General features: G+C 46.0%; 1 long non-coding RNA gene across 1 annotated transcript; it reads left to right on the top strand.

Moving 5' to 3' along the window:
- Positions 1 to 13,192: 13,192 nt before the first annotated feature.
- Positions 13,193 to 15,026, top strand: LOC112943119. Its single transcript, XR_003248529.1, has 2 exons — positions 13,193 to 13,322; positions 14,844 to 15,026. It is a non-coding gene; the product is annotated as an uncharacterized LOC112943119 (long non-coding RNA).
- The last annotated feature ends 1,551 nt before the right edge of the window (positions 15,027 to 16,577 follow it).

The raw sequence follows: 16,577 nt of genomic DNA, 5'->3' as shown, positions 1-16,577 counted from the left end.
GATGCTGAAAAACGTGGCCAGAGGAAGCAGGCAGGGATAGGTGACCGAGGAGAAGAAAACTCATTCTCACCTCCTTTAAAGAGCAAGCTCCCAGCAGGAAAGCAGCTGGGAAGCAGGAGACTGCCCGAGGGCAGGGAATAGCCCCAGGATGGCACAGTCAGCCCTGGGAACTCTGGAGCTCTCCAGGCTGAGGGTCTACAGTCTAACCCAGACATGGTGCAAGGGAAGCAAAACACTGGGAGCAGGATGAAACACAGGAGGGTCGAGTGAGAGCAATATAATTGCTGAGCAAAGCCCACCACACAGCTGAACAGCTTTTATGTACCCCTAAAACAAACGTTTAACACCTGCAAAGAGGTCTGACAACAGGAATGGGGACTCTACAGAAAGCTGGTGTTCAGCAGGGAAAGACAACTCTGTTTTGCAAAGAGCATTTTGATATTTCTACGCTTAGAACAAGAAAATAAGTATTTCCCCACGGATTTGCTGCTCGGGGCTGGTGGGTTTCCCTGCCTGTTGGGTCAGGGCAGCCATGGAGGAAGGAGGTCTCTGAAGTGCACGTGAGCCAGGAGGAACTGCACAAGTTTCCCTGTTCCCCATTTACTGGGCAGCATTCTGCTGGAATTCTGCTACAACCAAAGCACATTCCCAAAACATTTTGATCTTGCTGAACTGGCAGATTTTGACCAAAAATATCCCTACTGCCTTTTTCAGTAGTAACCATGGAAGCCGGCTGCACACGGAGGCAGCCTGAGGGAGCAGGATGGAGAGCGGCGCGAGGCGAGCGGGGCAGCGGGGCGGCTGCTCGGCCCTCACCGCGGCACCGTGCAGGGCAAGGGAGGCGTTAGTGCAATCCCAGCACACAGCTGAAGTGACCCTCGGAAGGGCAGCTTTCTGGACTAGACAGGGAACCCAGGGAATTCACTGTTTGGAGAAATCAGTGAGGTATAGACTTGTATACTGATAATAGTTAGATTAAAAATTACAGTGCTAACTTTTTTGAAGTTTAGCAGACACATTTATGCTTTAGACCATAACTCATCACATTAGTGGGAATAAAAATCCATTATATCCAGGCTGTACACCACAAATAGCCGCTTCCAGAACATCTGGCACTTACAATATATAGTGACAGACATTGGACCAGATGGACTTTTAGTCACACATGTTCCTAAGCTTTCATTGCCACAGGGAAAGACAAGCGTTATTCTTAAAAATTTAGATAAACAGCAGAGAGAGCATCAGTCGTGTGTCTTGCTCCCAGTTCAATTTATAGTGAGGGAAGCATTTCTGAGCTCTGCCAGCTCCTAGGAAATCATTCACAAGTCTGTAGCATATGGAGCCAGCACGCAGGACGTAGCATTAGTTAAGCAAGCAAAAGATTTTACAGTGAAAATTTGTCATCTTCCAACTAACAGATTCCCGATTCCCACCTGAAAGAACCACTTTGATCCTGCTTACTTTGGGGGTTAGTCAGTAAGTCTTCCTGCCCTGGTTTGGTTTTCAGTAGATTTTCATGTGTCATATGCTGTAAAAGGGCCTAATTCCTTAAAAACTGCTCCAAAAATACCATAGAAATATTTCTTTTTCAGAAGTAAATTCATCTGAGAATCTGCTCTAAACAGTTTGGTTTAAATACAGATCGTGATCTAGACCAGTCTGAATTGGAGATGTTTAAACAATCAAATCCTGCTGTCCCAAGGCCTGTGCTCGGTGCAGCACTGCTCCGTGTCCGGAGACCCATCAGGACAGCAGCTTTGCCCCGGGGCCCCGCTCTCCTTTCTGCACAAACCAGCACTGCTGCCGCAACCCCTGCCTCACGGGAGGGCAGAAGGGTGCCAGAGCCTCCAAGGGGGTTATCAGCCACTAGGGAGGAGTCACCCCCAGATTCACAGAGTGACGAGAGGCCAAGCGCAGGGCGAGGGAACTCCGGCGAGAGCCCTGAGGTTTCGCACCGCTTTGGGAACGGGGCCTAGGGCTGCGCCTGGGTAAATGGGCCCTCGTGCTCCTTGCAGCTAGGAGGGTGGATTGGGTCCCCTTCCAGCTCGAAGTGGGGGACCTCTTTGCAGCTGCTGGCACTCGCATGGTGCCTCGGGCCGCCTGGAAGCGGGGCCGCCCCACTCACCCAGCCTGCCCAGGACACCCTCTTCCCAGCCCCAGCGGGCAGGGTTGGGACAAGACCCTGCTGTTCAGCCACAGCTTCTTGAAAATGCCAATGATTTCTTAAAAACATTAACAATGAAGTGGTCTACCAAGCGGAGAATATGCTCGAGCTCTGCGTTTCTGTGGAGGGACCCCAGCTTGTACCCAAGGGCAGCTTTCCACTCTCACAAAACTGTGTTTGGCCCTATAGAGGGAAGCTCCCAAGATTACAAACTATCTCTGGTAAAATATTTAGGGCACAGGAGACTCTGGTATTAGTTCATGAAAGATTCAAGAGCCAAAACATCAATGGTGTTGCGGCTATTTCTGCAGGACAGCTTCAGGAATGGAAACCCGAGGAGAGTGTTTCAGCCTGTAAAGTTCAGACAAAGCTAAGAAAAGCCTGTCGGGGCTGCCAAAGAGGTAAGTAAACCCAAATTCACCACTGCAATAGCCAGCTATCAGTTCCAGCAGCAGCTAATGGAAACCGAGACCATGCAAGAGGAACTGCCATCCCCAGACCGGCTCACAGGGGAAACGGGGTCAGCTTTTGGGGGTGCAAGCCGAAGGCACAAGTTGCCTTCACCCTTGTGACTTTACTTCCTAAGCCATCCCAAGGTAGAGAAGTGCATTGGACCCGCCGGCCCGTGTCCTGCCTGGGGCAGCAGCATCGCTTCTCGCCACCAGCCTGTGCTTCCCCGTTCACTCCATCCTTTCTCCAGCTTCTTTCTCTCCAGGGCGCTCTCCTGTTTATCAAGGCAGCTCCAGCCCAACTCAGCTCCAGCCACCGGGGCCCAGTTTTCACTACAGCTCCTCCAAAGTGGGCATCAGTTCCTGTAGTTTCGCCTATGGCCGAGCAGAGGCACATGCGCTCCCGGCAGCTGTAAGACGGATGCCGCAGGGCAAAGAACCCGGGACACAGCTACACACGGCGGCTCCTGGCCAGGCGCCTCAGGAAATCCCTCTGCCTCCCTCCCTAAATCCTCCTGAGCTAACGCACAGCTGTCGCAGCAGGAAACTCCTACATCCAGCAGCAGCCGTCGAACGCCACCAGGGATCTCTGTGTTCTCGCTGCTGTCCCTCATTCGGCACAGCATCGAGTCTGGTAAACTGTAAATCTGAAAAAGTCTGAATCTGAGCACATGCACACTGTGCATACATGCAGCTCGCTTGTCAAACTGGGTGGAAATACCAAACCCAGAACACGCCGTCAACGCTGTGAGTTGGGTGTTCAGATGTGAACGAGCAAAATTGACACCACCAAAAGCAGGGACAGGAGGATCTGTGATCCTCCCTGTGCTGAAAAGACCAAAGTGAAGCAAAAGCAGTATTTTAAATGATACATTAAGGGGATCAGGCTGGCCTAGAGCAGACTAGGGAGCACTGCGGGGCAGCTGCCCCAGCAGGCAAGCACAGCTGGTAACTGGGATGGACTGGCTGGTCTGTCCAGGACACTCAGGGAGACTGGGAAGGGGAGGTCCAACCACTGAAGTGCACAAGACAGCCTGGAGCAGACGGACGGACGGACACCACTGCTATGGATTTGTATTGTGTATGTATTAATGTACGTGAGCCGAGGCGGAGTGAGGAACAGGCCCAGCTAGAACGTCAGCAGTCGAGTTAACTTATTCTGAACAGTAACAAACCCGCAGACCCCGTGCGCAGCCGCACAGAGGCTCCAGCCAAAGCCCAGGAGGCTGGGCAGGCTCAGCACAACGAAGAACTTGGCTTGGCATAACAAAGAACCCAGAGGGTTTAAAGGGGGGCCCTGATATATATGTGATCTGAGACAACGGGCAAGAGGCACCTAGAGCATGGACACGAGTACGGACGAGCTGTGCAAGGTGGGTCTGTGGCAGCTGTGAACAGCACTAGGGAACTTTTTGTTTCATTTTATGCCTGCAAACTCAATTGATAGGTTTCTGTATAGCCACAGGAAGCCCTTTTGGATCCCCATAGTCATAAGTAAACCTTTAACTGCTCAGAAGATTGTGGAGTTGTTCTGATTATATAAAATAACTTTTATGACTTTTTTTTAAACAAAATAATACGGAGCTACCATTTGACTGCAGAGGCAGAAGACTAAACAGTTTATAAAAATAAAAAACAAAAACAGAACCGCAGCCAGTTCACATCACAGTATCTCATTCTCTGAAGCTGTAAAAGCGGCCAGTGTTCTGCACACACGGTGCCCCACGAGCGCTGCAGCGGGGCCCGTCGGCAACGCGCCCTCCTGCACTCTCACCAGCCCCTCTCCCCACACCGCCCCACTCACCTTTCTGTAAAAGGGCCTTGGAAGAGCTCCTTGGCCCGGCTTCAGTTTTTATTTTGGTTTTAGAATTTAGGATTTAGAAAATACTCCACAGCCTGATCCACAAAAATTCCCCGATAAGGGCAGGGTGAGGAGACTCCTACTTCTTGTCAGAGTCTCGCTAGTAACCTTAAAGAAAATGTTCTTGTTTTAATATACTCCACCTTTAACCTAACTGCCACAGTTTACATGCTTTCACTGGCTTTTTCCCTATACTTCTTTTAGTGCCCTGTGGGGACACGTCAGTGGATGAAGCCACTCAAAGTAGCCCGAAAACGGGAGCTGAGGTGGCAGAAAGCGTGATTTGAAATATTCTGCCCTGCAACAGCTTTCCCTATATGTAAGGTGCTTCACAACAACTGGCCAGGCAGATCATATTAAACTCCATGTACACACCTTTTCAAACGATTTCTCATCAAACCTCAGCAGGAGTTAACTGAAGATTAAACTAATCATTCCTTGAAGCCCCCGTAAGAGCATTTTATTGCTTTTTGTGAACACCTTAGCGTTCACAAGTGCAGCTGGACACACGTCTGCGAAACAGGTACTTGGGGCACCCCAATAAATGGGCAAGACAGACACTTGCCCAGGTCTTCTAGCTGCGAGAGCTGGTTTTGGCAAAACCACCACCGAAAGCATTTTCCGAAATACCATCCTGCCTTTCTGAAAGCAAACAACGAGCCTGGCAAGAGCGGCTCCACGTTACGTGAAGAGCTCATGACGAGCAACCTTACCTCTGCCGCCCGAGATGTAGCGCCCTGTCTGTCCACATGAGAACTACCCTCATCCCTGGGACAACCCTCAACAAACAAATTCTCTGGAGGCCAACGTCTGTCCCTACCCGACCTCCAAGTCGCGCGGGGCCTCTCTGGGTACTGTACAAAGCTATCAGATAACTCTAGCTGACATCCAGACTTCCACCAGCCTCTGGGTAGGAGCTGTGACGTTGGGTCACGGCAGACCTCGCGACTGAAAAATTAACTTTTCTTTTTTTTTTTTTTTTTTTTTTTTTTGGCAATGTTTTGCAGGGCTAAGAAGTCATTGAAGCAGAGATGAAAGCCAAAAGAAAAGTCTAGAGAGGTTTTGAAACACCAGAGAATATTCCCTTGATGTGTCAGAACCAGATGGTTTATCCATTAATAAAATGGGCAGGGACACAGGCCTGGAAGCAGAGAGAATCGCCTATATCCTTACTGATGCTTTTTTTGAGAGAGAGAAATAATACCCATTTTCAGCATTTTTTTGGAAACGTTCTCTGCTATGAGGCTTAAGGAAAAGACAAACCCTGGCCATGGTGACTATTATGAGTATTTGGGGAGAATTTGGATATCTCATTGCTGTAAGTATTTCAGAAATATTATTGTATTCTATTCTACTCTGCCCCTCTATATTGTTTTATCTTACAAAGGAGAACTCCTTCAGGCAGATATCACATGTAAATTCGTGTCTAAGCATTTGAAATATTATGGGTGTTAGGAGTTATCAGCCTTAAGATTTTTGGAATCACTTTCAATTTTAAGGTGATTTCCAAAAGGGATGTTTCCCACTACTTTTGACATGCTCCAGTATGGGAAAGCAAGATTGGCTTTGTCTTAGAAAATTATTAACATGATGTAATATTTACATTGCACTGCACCCAGAAACATTCATCAAGATCAACTTTCCCAAACGCTCAACCCTTAATGAAACCGCAGTAAGATGGTACCTAAATCCTGTAAATAAGGTTTTCATACACATTTGATTAGTGGTAATTATCAGAACGCTAACATTTGTACCATGGCCCATATATTTATATATACACACATGCACACAGAGTTTTACATGGCTGATTTCTAATAGGAGCTATTCCAGCAAAAGTCCTGGAGGAGAGGGGAACAAATGAAGGTGGAAGGAGCTGTAGTCTTACAGAAGAGTTCACGGAAAGCACTCAACACACAAACCACCCATCATGGATGGAAACGGCACCTGTCTACCCTCTGAAAGTTCAGAAATATGTGGCATGCCCTTGGACACGACTAACATCAAAAGCAGGCCTGGATGCCACCATACACGTTGTTACTGATTCTTATCTAAACCTACAGCACACGGAAAATCGCCATGTCCTCCTCTAAAGAACGTTCTTGTTAGAAAATCCTGAATGTGCAGACTTGGGGAGACTGAGACTCCCAGTCGCAAACTGAGTTATAAAAAGGCATGTCCAACAGGAGACAAAATTATGTTTGAAACTCAGGGCAATTTTTAAAATAACAGCTCTTCCAGTCTATCAGCTCATATCTCCGATATCAACTAGGCACCGGGAGCAAAAACACCAAAAGAAAGCAAATGAGTTCAAGGACAAAATATCCACCAGTTAAACCCTATAAAAACCCAAATCAGAAACCACCAGCCAGGAGCAGACATTATAATGTGGCCTTCTGCAACCACAAGGAACAAACCTGTCTAGTGGCTCCTCGCAAGGAATGGAAACGGTGGGTGACTCTACCTCCTTCGGCAGAGCAGAAGGCAACGCAGCGACGTCTCCGCGCGCCGACAGTGCCGCACTGGAGCTCCCTTCCCCTGCGCTCTCCCACTGCTCTTCAAAGGTGGAGCAGAACTGAGAGAACCCGGCGCACGGGAACACACACACCTGCACGTCTTAACTTTAAGGCCTCTGCATTGTGGGGGAAAAACAAAACAAAAAATACCCTTTGGTACCTGCTGTCCTAGGAACAGAAGATCCTCCATGAGCCTTGAAGTCAACGCAGGAATCTTCGCAGCAGATCACTGGCCCCGAGCAGAATTTCGTATCTGGGAGAGAGAGAATTTGGCAGAACCGTGCGGTGCATGGGGAGGGGAGAGGGGAAAAAATTCCCCAGCAATCGAGGAGGAAGGTCAGCAGTGCTTAGTGAGTTTATCTTTTAAAGGTCTAAATGAGAGTTTAGTTTGCCAAGCAGCTTAGCATCCCAAACAGGGTGGACAAACATATTCCCCAGGCTATGCAGTGCCACCATAAATGACTTGAGTCCCAAGTCATTGGGACCATGAGGCCCATAAACCTTAAATACTAACCTTAAATACTTAAAACCTAAATCTCATTCCTGCGTCCAGCAGCTATTCACCTTACGCCAACAAGAGTGTCTCAGACACCCTCATCGAAACATCTTACTACTGCAAAAGGTAACTCTTTGAAAAGGATCCCAGCCTTGCCTGCTCCTTTAATTACCAAATATCCACTAAGAGGCATAAATTTTGCCCAACTGTTCTCTCATCTGCCAAACTCCTCCAGTGCTCAAAACTGTGTTGTTTTCTGGGAGATCGTAAATCTTTCTAAATTGTGGTGGGTCCTGAAGGTATTGTTATCTCTTATTTTAAGCAAGGAGAATGCAGAGATAGTGTGATTTTCAGAAGCTTCCGAGTGACTGAGAAACTGAAGTCAATTTTCAAAAGAGAACGGGACACTTAGGGCTTCAGACACCCTTGAACATCCTTCAGTCGCTTCTCCAAGTGAAACATGCTCTTAATTAGCATCAGGCCCTCAAAACCGTGCAGATACCTAAAGAGCATCATAACTGGAAGGGATTTCTCAGTCCGAGAGCTAAATGACCTGTGACTTCTCCGTTCCTCCAGCAAACCAAATGCGTGCCTAAGAGCACGCTCCTTTTTTCACCAAAAGAAGGTACTTAGGTACCTCAAGCTTTATTTCATCCACGCAGAGATCCCACCACTATTTTGGCCAAGCCAAACCTCTTAGCACATCTTCACTTGGGATTAGGAAGAGGCCAACCCGAGCTAATACTCCCTGAAACAGCCCTGGCACAGCAACAGCCGCGCCGACTTTCATTTAAAGACATGGCTGGAGGAAGAGGTGCGGTTGGGGTGGCATGAAAATAACACCTGCTGCGAGGGCAAGGTGGTTGGGACCTCTCCCTGCGTGGAGAGGGCTGCCGGGCTTGGACTCTGCCTCCAGGGCCGCGTTTGATTTTTATCCAGCGACTTTTTTTTTTCTTTTTAATGTGAATTGCGGAGTAAGCGGCGTTGGGAACGAAGCCAGCTACCTGCTCCTGCCTCCGGTCAGGGGAGTTCCCTGCCGCCAGGCCGCAGTCAGGCTCCCACTTGCTCCCGCACTCAGGCTCTGCGGATCCTCTCCGCAGGGTGGCACGACTCCAAGAGGCAGCGCTGAGCCCTCGCCTACGGCCTGGGAAGGGACAGGCGGATTTGAATATCCCTCGGGAGAAGGAGAACTTCAACCTGAGTTTGACCACTTCTGAGGAAAGCTTTACGACCACTAAGGCGTTTGCATGGAAAGCACCGCGCTGAGCATTTGGATGTCAAACAGCGCGGGCAGGGCCGCGAGCCGAGGCCTCGGCAGCGGGGCAGGTTTGGCTCCCTCGGCAGGGCCCGAAGCCGGCAGAGCGTGGGAGCCCTCGCGGGGCGCAGGTGCCGCCGTCCGGAGAGGGGAAGCAGCTCGTTACTGACGGGGATATTTAGGCAAAAAGAGTAAAAAGTGCCGATTCAGCTGTCCCCGGCCTGCGGCGGGTAATCCGCGGCCCGGAAGCTGCCCTTGGCCCTGGCAGGGCCCAGCTCTGCCGCTTAAGACCATGAAATCCAAGCAGGGCTGGTCACCTCCTCACCATGTGCTGAATTCACCTCCAACTTTCTTCTCACATAGAGCTTACGGGGCAGATCTGTGCTGGCAGCGCCAGCATTGCACAGGGAGTCTTGAAACCAGCAGCTCTGATCTCTCTTTTTAGAGTTAACACATCAGACTAAAACTTCTATCACCAACAGAGTGCTTTTACCTTAAGTGTTTATTTAAACAGAGGTTAAGAGTCTGGGCTGCTTGATGGTGAATCGGATCATAAAACGCTCTGTAGCCCAAATGACTACAGAAAGTTCCTATGGTTTTACAAACTATTGTACCTCTAATTGTGTCTCTAATTCCTGTAGTCACTTCAAATAAGAGGGTTTTTATAGAAGTTTTTGCACTATCTGTTCTTTTGGTTTTTTTTTTTTTTTTTATAATCGCAAACCAATGCCAGGAAGTGGGCAGTGGCTGCATGGAGTTGGTATATAGCAATATGCTTGTGATTAAAGAGCATGTGTATCCATATATTTTGAAATACTGCAAGCCTTTTGTTATTTTTTGTTATTTTGTTATTTGTTTTGAGTCTTTAAATCAATATATGGAAGAAGCGGAAGTTAAGCAGCATCGTTTGGAAGCTGCAAAGAAAGTCATTTGAGAAAAGAAGCACATTTTAGTCCTGCTGAAAGATTTTAAATACAAAATAGAAGATATGCAGCAGAAAAGTGATATGTTTTTGACAGAATAAGAGATATTTTACTGAAAATTAGGATGGATGAGCAGGTTGAAAAAGTGGAAATATTTGCAATCCATTTGAGACATTTGTCAACAGAATTTTATAGTTAGAGGTGTGTAAAAGCTGCAGAATTTTATTTCAGGCCCTTTTGGAAACAAAGTTTGCTGCAAGATTGCAATTTAGATTTCAGAGCAGTGTCTGCCACGTACAGCCCTTAGTTCACCTAAAACCACTAAAAGCTCAAGTTCTGCAACAGTCTGTGCTAAAAATGATTTTTAGGAAGAATTTCCCACGCGCCTCGACAAAGAGATTATTTAAAAATCTCTCCTAAAGTTTAGAAAAATATCATAACCAGGCTCTCAAAACTCTGAAGACACCTGCTGGTGGAATTTGATATCATCTATCTAGAGCATTAAAAAATTCCCTTTGGGGCTTCTGTTAAAAGAAGTGGAGGCTTTAAGTCCTTCTTTAATTCCTGCTATCAAAACAACTGCCTCATACCAATTTTCTAACACCTACAAGGAATGACCCAAAGGCTCTGTAAATGTTACTCTTCCACTCTGTGGCACAAGCAACAGTATATTCCCTATATTCCCTCCTGTACATAGGTGCTGGTACTGCTCAGGTGGGGAGAAGATCCCTGTAATATCCATCAGTTTAAAGTCTGTACCCATGGAAAAAGAGAAAAATGAGGTATTAACTGTGTGGGTTTTTTTTCCCACCTCTAAAAAACATTTTAGATTGCAGTTCAGTTTTCTGTGAGAAGGACACTGCCAAACACAGGGAAAAGACAGGATGGAAGAGTGGATGGAAAGCTACCTACTGAGATGCAAGCAAAGCTGACAAAGTTTCATTAATTCTCATTAGAGACACCAGATAATTCTCTGATAGAAATTAGAAAAAAGATCTCAAATATGATACATATATAGCTATATGAAAAGACTATAAGACACAGTGTCAGCAGTAGTAGAGGACTGGGCAAAATGACCTGAGAGGTCCTTCCCAATCCTAAGTGCAAATTCTCTTGACACAGAAACCCTTTGGCATCTTTTTCACAGCTTTCTTCTGTACCATTTTTTCTGTTTCTGCATTCGGGATACAGTTACTGCACCTTACAACACTTGGGCACATAATGGATTTACACATTTTATTTTTTTTTTATTTTATTTTTTTTTTTGTGAAGTTCTAACATCCTATTTGTCTTCTTGATGACTACTAAGGGCTGAGCAGGTATTTTCCAAAAACTACTCACAAAGACACCAAGATACATTTCCTGAGGGCTACAGCCAATTTATAGCCCACCACCATAGATGCAGAAATAAGCTCATTTCCCCTTACACATCCCTTTGCAGTCATCTAGGCTGAGTGAGAAAATGCTCAGAATATTCAGTTATTTTTATAATTTTGACTACTAAGATCAGTTTTCAGAAGTTTGTCTTCTGTCCATTTGTCTAAAGCATCAGTGGATAATTTAACAACAGAAGTACCAACGTTGACTTTTGTGGCCAGGTAATTTTCCTTCTTTAGGAAAGCTCATGATTCAATTCCTGTCCTCTGTGGCTTTTCTTTTCTATCTTTTTTTTTTTTTTTTTTTTTTTTAATATTTAACTAATTAGAACTTTAATCTGTTCAAAACTATAGAAAGGTTTTCCCTCTTATTCTTTGAGGGCTTACATTTCTGGTGGACATTGGCAAATGACTGGAGAACACCAACAATACCAGATCAACTGAAATACCTCTACCTATCAGCTCCTGGACTTCCAAGCATACAGATTTGAGGCATTTTCTTCTGCAAAATCTATTTCGATACCTACACAATGTATCATAAGTACCTTAGTAATTCTATTTTTTCAGTTCTATTTTTTCACTTTCCACACTAGTTATTTAATTTCTATCAAACAAAACAATTAAACAACACTGCACTTGGGACTCTTGGGAAGCTACCACATAGTTTTATCAATTTGTCCTGAATCTGCCCTGCCGACACTTCAGTTAAAACAGCTCTTCAGACAGTCACACATCAAAATGCTCCAAGAAAGAAAACTCTCCGAGATCCATTAAATGAACACCAAAGCAAAGATTTATTTAGCCTTTCTGGGCTAGCCTCCTGTTCCTGAAATGCTCTTGTTACCCTGCAATTGCTTATAAACTCTCCTGATCGACAGGCTCCCTACTCTTTACGTATTTGAAGAGGTTTTTTTATTATGGTTTCTGCAAGTTTAGAAAGTTGTTCCTCAAAATTGATTTTACCTGCCTGTTCAGCTTGTCGGGTTTAACGTGCCTGAATGTGTGCTCTCTGCTATTTTCTCTGTTCAAACACGACCTCCGCTTTCCGAAAGATGTCTTTTCACTTCCAACATCTCTCTGCTCTTCATTTTAAAAATACCAGCTTTTCAGAGGGCTCTACTCAAGCCTTTCTAATAGCAGACAGACTCATGCCTTCCTGAGCTTTCATTTTACCATCTTTGCTCGAGTTTTATTCCTTGCAACTGTCTTACCCATTTACCTGTTCCTTTTAATTTTCTTTTCACCCCAAAATTATAACAAACCTTCTGATATTTATGTAATGAATTCCTTAAAGTTAAATTTTATTGATCGTATTTTTTTTGCATCTCCCAAGATAGGAAATTTCTATTTCTCCGGGTCACTGCGCATTGTTTGTGGTTAAATACGTGCTTTTTTTCCTGTTACAATAGTCCATTTCCCTCTCATCAATCACACTGCTTTCCTTCATTCTTCACATCAAGTTCTTACTCATTTTTTTTCTGCATCTACCTTTAATTTTATTTCTATTCCTTTTTCTCTTCCAGGAAAGGGCCATTTTTTCCCTTGTACTTTGCTGAATACACTCTTGACAACAAGAGCCTCAAACAAATACAGTTCTATCTTCCAAGGAAGATTTCTCCATTTGCCAAGACAAATAGGAGCCCTGTATTTCTCAAGTACATTCCTCCAATTATCTCAGTCTGCATTCCAGTAGGGAGAATTTTACAGGCAGTTTTAGGACAGTGTTTCAGTCATCACTATGTAATAATACTAATTACGAACTCATTTGTCATCTTCAATGTGGCACCTCCAGCTCCATGTTTCCAAGATCACTATATCCCCTTAACCTTGTTCTTTCTTTCCTGCAAGACTACAGGAGTTCCCTCAATGTTTCTTGACACCACCAATGTAATTTACTTAGATTAATCTTCTGTAATGATTTTTGTAAAAATGAGTAAGGAGAATCACTGACACAGATGACTGATTTTCATGGAGGAGAACTTTCAATCCAGCTGCGCTGCTCCACTATCTCATGCATTTATTAGGATCTCATTTCCTTCTGGAGCCCTCAAGGGAGATTTCACAATCAGCACACCTGGTATGTGTAATGTAAATAATTAAGGGGATGCCCTCTCTAACAAGCTATGCAGAAAGGCTGTTCTGCTGGAAGAAATGGCTGTCTTCATCTTATGAGAAGAAAGAACTAGAATTGAGATCCTCTCAAGTTTCATCTTCAAACAGTCAACATTAACTGAACTAGATGGAGTTGAGGCTCTTTCTGATTTGTACAGGAAGCTACTCAATGGGTATGTCTATGAGTTAAATCAGCATTTTTCTTTCTACACTGTTAGGATAGATGGTACTTTATCACCGATCTTCTCTTCTAGAAGATAATTTATGACTTGCTTTAACAAGAGATTGCGACTCCAATTTAACTTAGAGTCACATGAAAAGTAATTTCTGCAACAAACTTGGCAATACACCAGTAGTTTCCAAACTTCTTTGAATGACAGAAATTCTTGGGGCAAAGACAACAGACACCAAGAGAAGCTCCCCAAACATGTTTTTATTTATTTTAACAACTTCCAAGGACAGGGTGGCTGTCGTAACCCAAGTTCAGGTTGTTTTTGTAGGTTCTTTCACAGACACTAAGTGCACTAAAGTCTTCACGGCTTGGGCTTCCAAGACATACAGTTCTTATATGAACTGTGTTATATATCTGTTATCTTATATCTGTTATCTCTCTCTCTCTATATATATATATATATATCTGTGATATGAACTATAGTATGAACTATAGAATAGTTCATATAGTTCCAAGACATATATTCCAGGACATATACTATGTACCAAATGGATAAAATGCCTTGCAGGACATGTAAGTTTATGCCTGATGACTCTCAGTAATGTTTTGGTAATATCTGCACAATTTTGATTTGAAACATTTATTGTGGGGCTTTGGGGGGCTTTTTAACTGCCCCCCAGTTGCTGGATGAGGATTGCCTATCTAATAGCTCTCATTCAAGTGTTTTCCATCTTTCTGTGTCTTAGCACCAGAAAACTTAATTCTGCAGTCTTCTTTCTGCTACCATTAACTCCCTGTCATAATCTGTACTTAAAACTAAACTGTAGACACCTTACTTGCCACCTTACTTTTTTCTCCCCAAATCCGAACCCAAGTTCTACATTAAAAATTCCAAATAAGTTATATGATTTAAGTTGCTTTAGGCTTCCATCTGCAACAGGCAATGGTAAAGTGCAGCGCAGCAAGCAGCAACCTTGTGATCTGGAATCCAGTTTTGCAGATAAAACCCATTAATAGTTCGTTTAAATAAGGCTCCTCAATATGTAACTGAATTAATTTCTAATGCCCAGACTTGCGCACCACTGTTTTTTTGTATTCATCTAGTGTGTAGATGAATACAAAACACACTAGCTTGTATTCATCTAGTGTGTAGTATTCTTCTATGTGTGTATATAGACATATATATATAACTATATATATAAAAAATATATATATACTAGGGATGTATGCAATCAAACTATGAAAATCTTCTCCTGAGGGGATTGGTTCCAAACGCTGATTCTTTTCAGCTAAAAAAACTGACAAATAATTTACGGCCAGAAGATTAAATCTTAAATGAACAAAACAGATAAACGTGCAAGACATTATGTAAGCATCGTTCCACCGTTCCAACTTGCCCAGTTAACTTAGGTCCATCTAAGCACTTACACGGAATTGTATTTAAAAGACCTAGACACGATCAAGCAATTCCTATTGCTGTTAGCATAAGCGTGATATATCTAAATCCCATTTTTCACTGCAGAATGCGTCTGCCTGGGTCTTCTGGAATGAGAGCCTTTGGTTCTAGCATGATGAAAGAATTTGTGGTTTATCACAACTCTAGATTAGTTTTCCAAAGATAAAGATGACCCATCTTCACAGTTAATTGGTAGCGTTAACATCAAGACCTCGACTCTCACTTTAGAAAAAGAAAAGCAAGTATCAAGATCTGAGCATCCCTAGATCAAGACTGGCCTTCGGTCTCAGTGCTGCCCTCCACCTACCCAGAGCACTGGGACACATGGAGCCCAATTACTGCACCTGGGTCCCGGAGCCCGAGCAATAAGTGGATTTCCAATAGATGGGGTAACAGGAGGCCTCTGGACACCTCCAGAGAAGCCCACCAGAAAGCCTTCACGAGCAGCAGCCTCTTTTCCCTCTCTGGAAAGCGAACACCCCATCTGAACTCCTGCACAGAGCACGCCTGCGTGTGCGGGACCAGCTCACAAAGCTCCCAGGTATCTGCCAGACACGTCCGACTTACCGCTCGGCTCCTGCATGCTGCCTTTGGGTCTAGCGGGCAGGCACGTAACTGCAGCCGCCCCGCGCGCCGCTCCAGCCTCTGCTCCCGGTGCCGGGCTGGGCTCGGCACACGCAGCCAGGAAGCCCGCCCAGGCCCCGGGCGCCAGGGGGTTAACAGGGCTCGCGTCAAACCACGCTAAGAGCATTGCACCCAAACACCGCACGCGAGCCTCGAGGGGACGCGCTGGTGGCCAGACAGGCCCCGCCACCAAAACCGTACGCATATACGTGTGTTTAAACACACAGTAATCACTGCAAAGCGCTGCAGCCGGGCAAGCTGTACTCTGCATTAAGTAGCCCGGCTCCGGGGCCTCGCCACCTGTTTAAAAGGCAGAATATTTCCTGCTGCAGCCCCAGGGCTGGAGCTCTGTGCCCAGCTCCTCGTGCACCAAGGCCACAGTGCCCACCGTTAAACCCAGCCTAAAAGTGCTCGGCTCCGCAATTAGCAGCCACACAGCCCGGGATGGGAAGGAGGGAGGGAGCTCTAACTAGGAGCTAATTAGGAGGGCAAACACTGGAGCTCGTTAGCGGTGATGCTAATGAGAATTAGTCTTGAGTGGCAGCAGACTAGCTATTCAGAGCTAATTAGAAGCCCCAGCTGACACATCGTAGCTCTTAAGAGCTTTCAAAAACAAACAACTTGGGGAGAAAAGCGGCCTGAAGTGGAAGCTGCAGCGGTGTGGGGGCACTGGGAGCGTCGGAAAGCAGCAGGAACCGTTGGGAAGCAGCTGGAAGCACCGCGCAGCAGCGACCCAGGGGCACGTGCCCGCGGAGGCCAGCGGGCGACGCGCAAGGCCCACGCAGGGCGGCGCGAGGCCTGCGCCCGCCGGGGCCTTACCTGGGCTGGGCTGCATGGCCGGCTGTGGCGGGAGCGGCCCGGCCGCGCCAGGGCCGCCGCTTTGAATGTCTCCTCCGTGCCTGATTGGAAGCACGGGAGCCACTCAGGGCCCGCGCAGAGGAGCCGGACGCCCCAGGAGCCTCATTGTTCCTGGGACGGGTCGGGAAGGGACCGGCCGGTGGGGGCTGCGGCAGCGCTTTGCGACACATGAACCACCCCAGCGTCGCAGGGCACAGACAGGAGCCCGGGGAGGAGAGGGGATTTTCAACTCCGCTTGCCTTAAAACACGCAGCAACTTAAGCACAAGCTGCTTTTAACTGCGCTTATTAAAGCCAGCGCGCGGGCAGGTGGAGCCCC

Source organism: Nothoprocta perdicaria, unplaced genomic scaffold, assembly GCF_003342845.1.
Source record: "Nothoprocta perdicaria isolate Ctin4 unplaced genomic scaffold, notPer1 scaffold_14, whole genome shotgun sequence".
Taxonomy (NCBI): domain Eukaryota; kingdom Metazoa; phylum Chordata; class Aves; order Tinamiformes; family Tinamidae; genus Nothoprocta; species Nothoprocta perdicaria.
The sequence above is the reverse complement of the archived record's forward strand: the minus strand, read 5'-3'. Positions and strand labels throughout refer to the sequence as shown.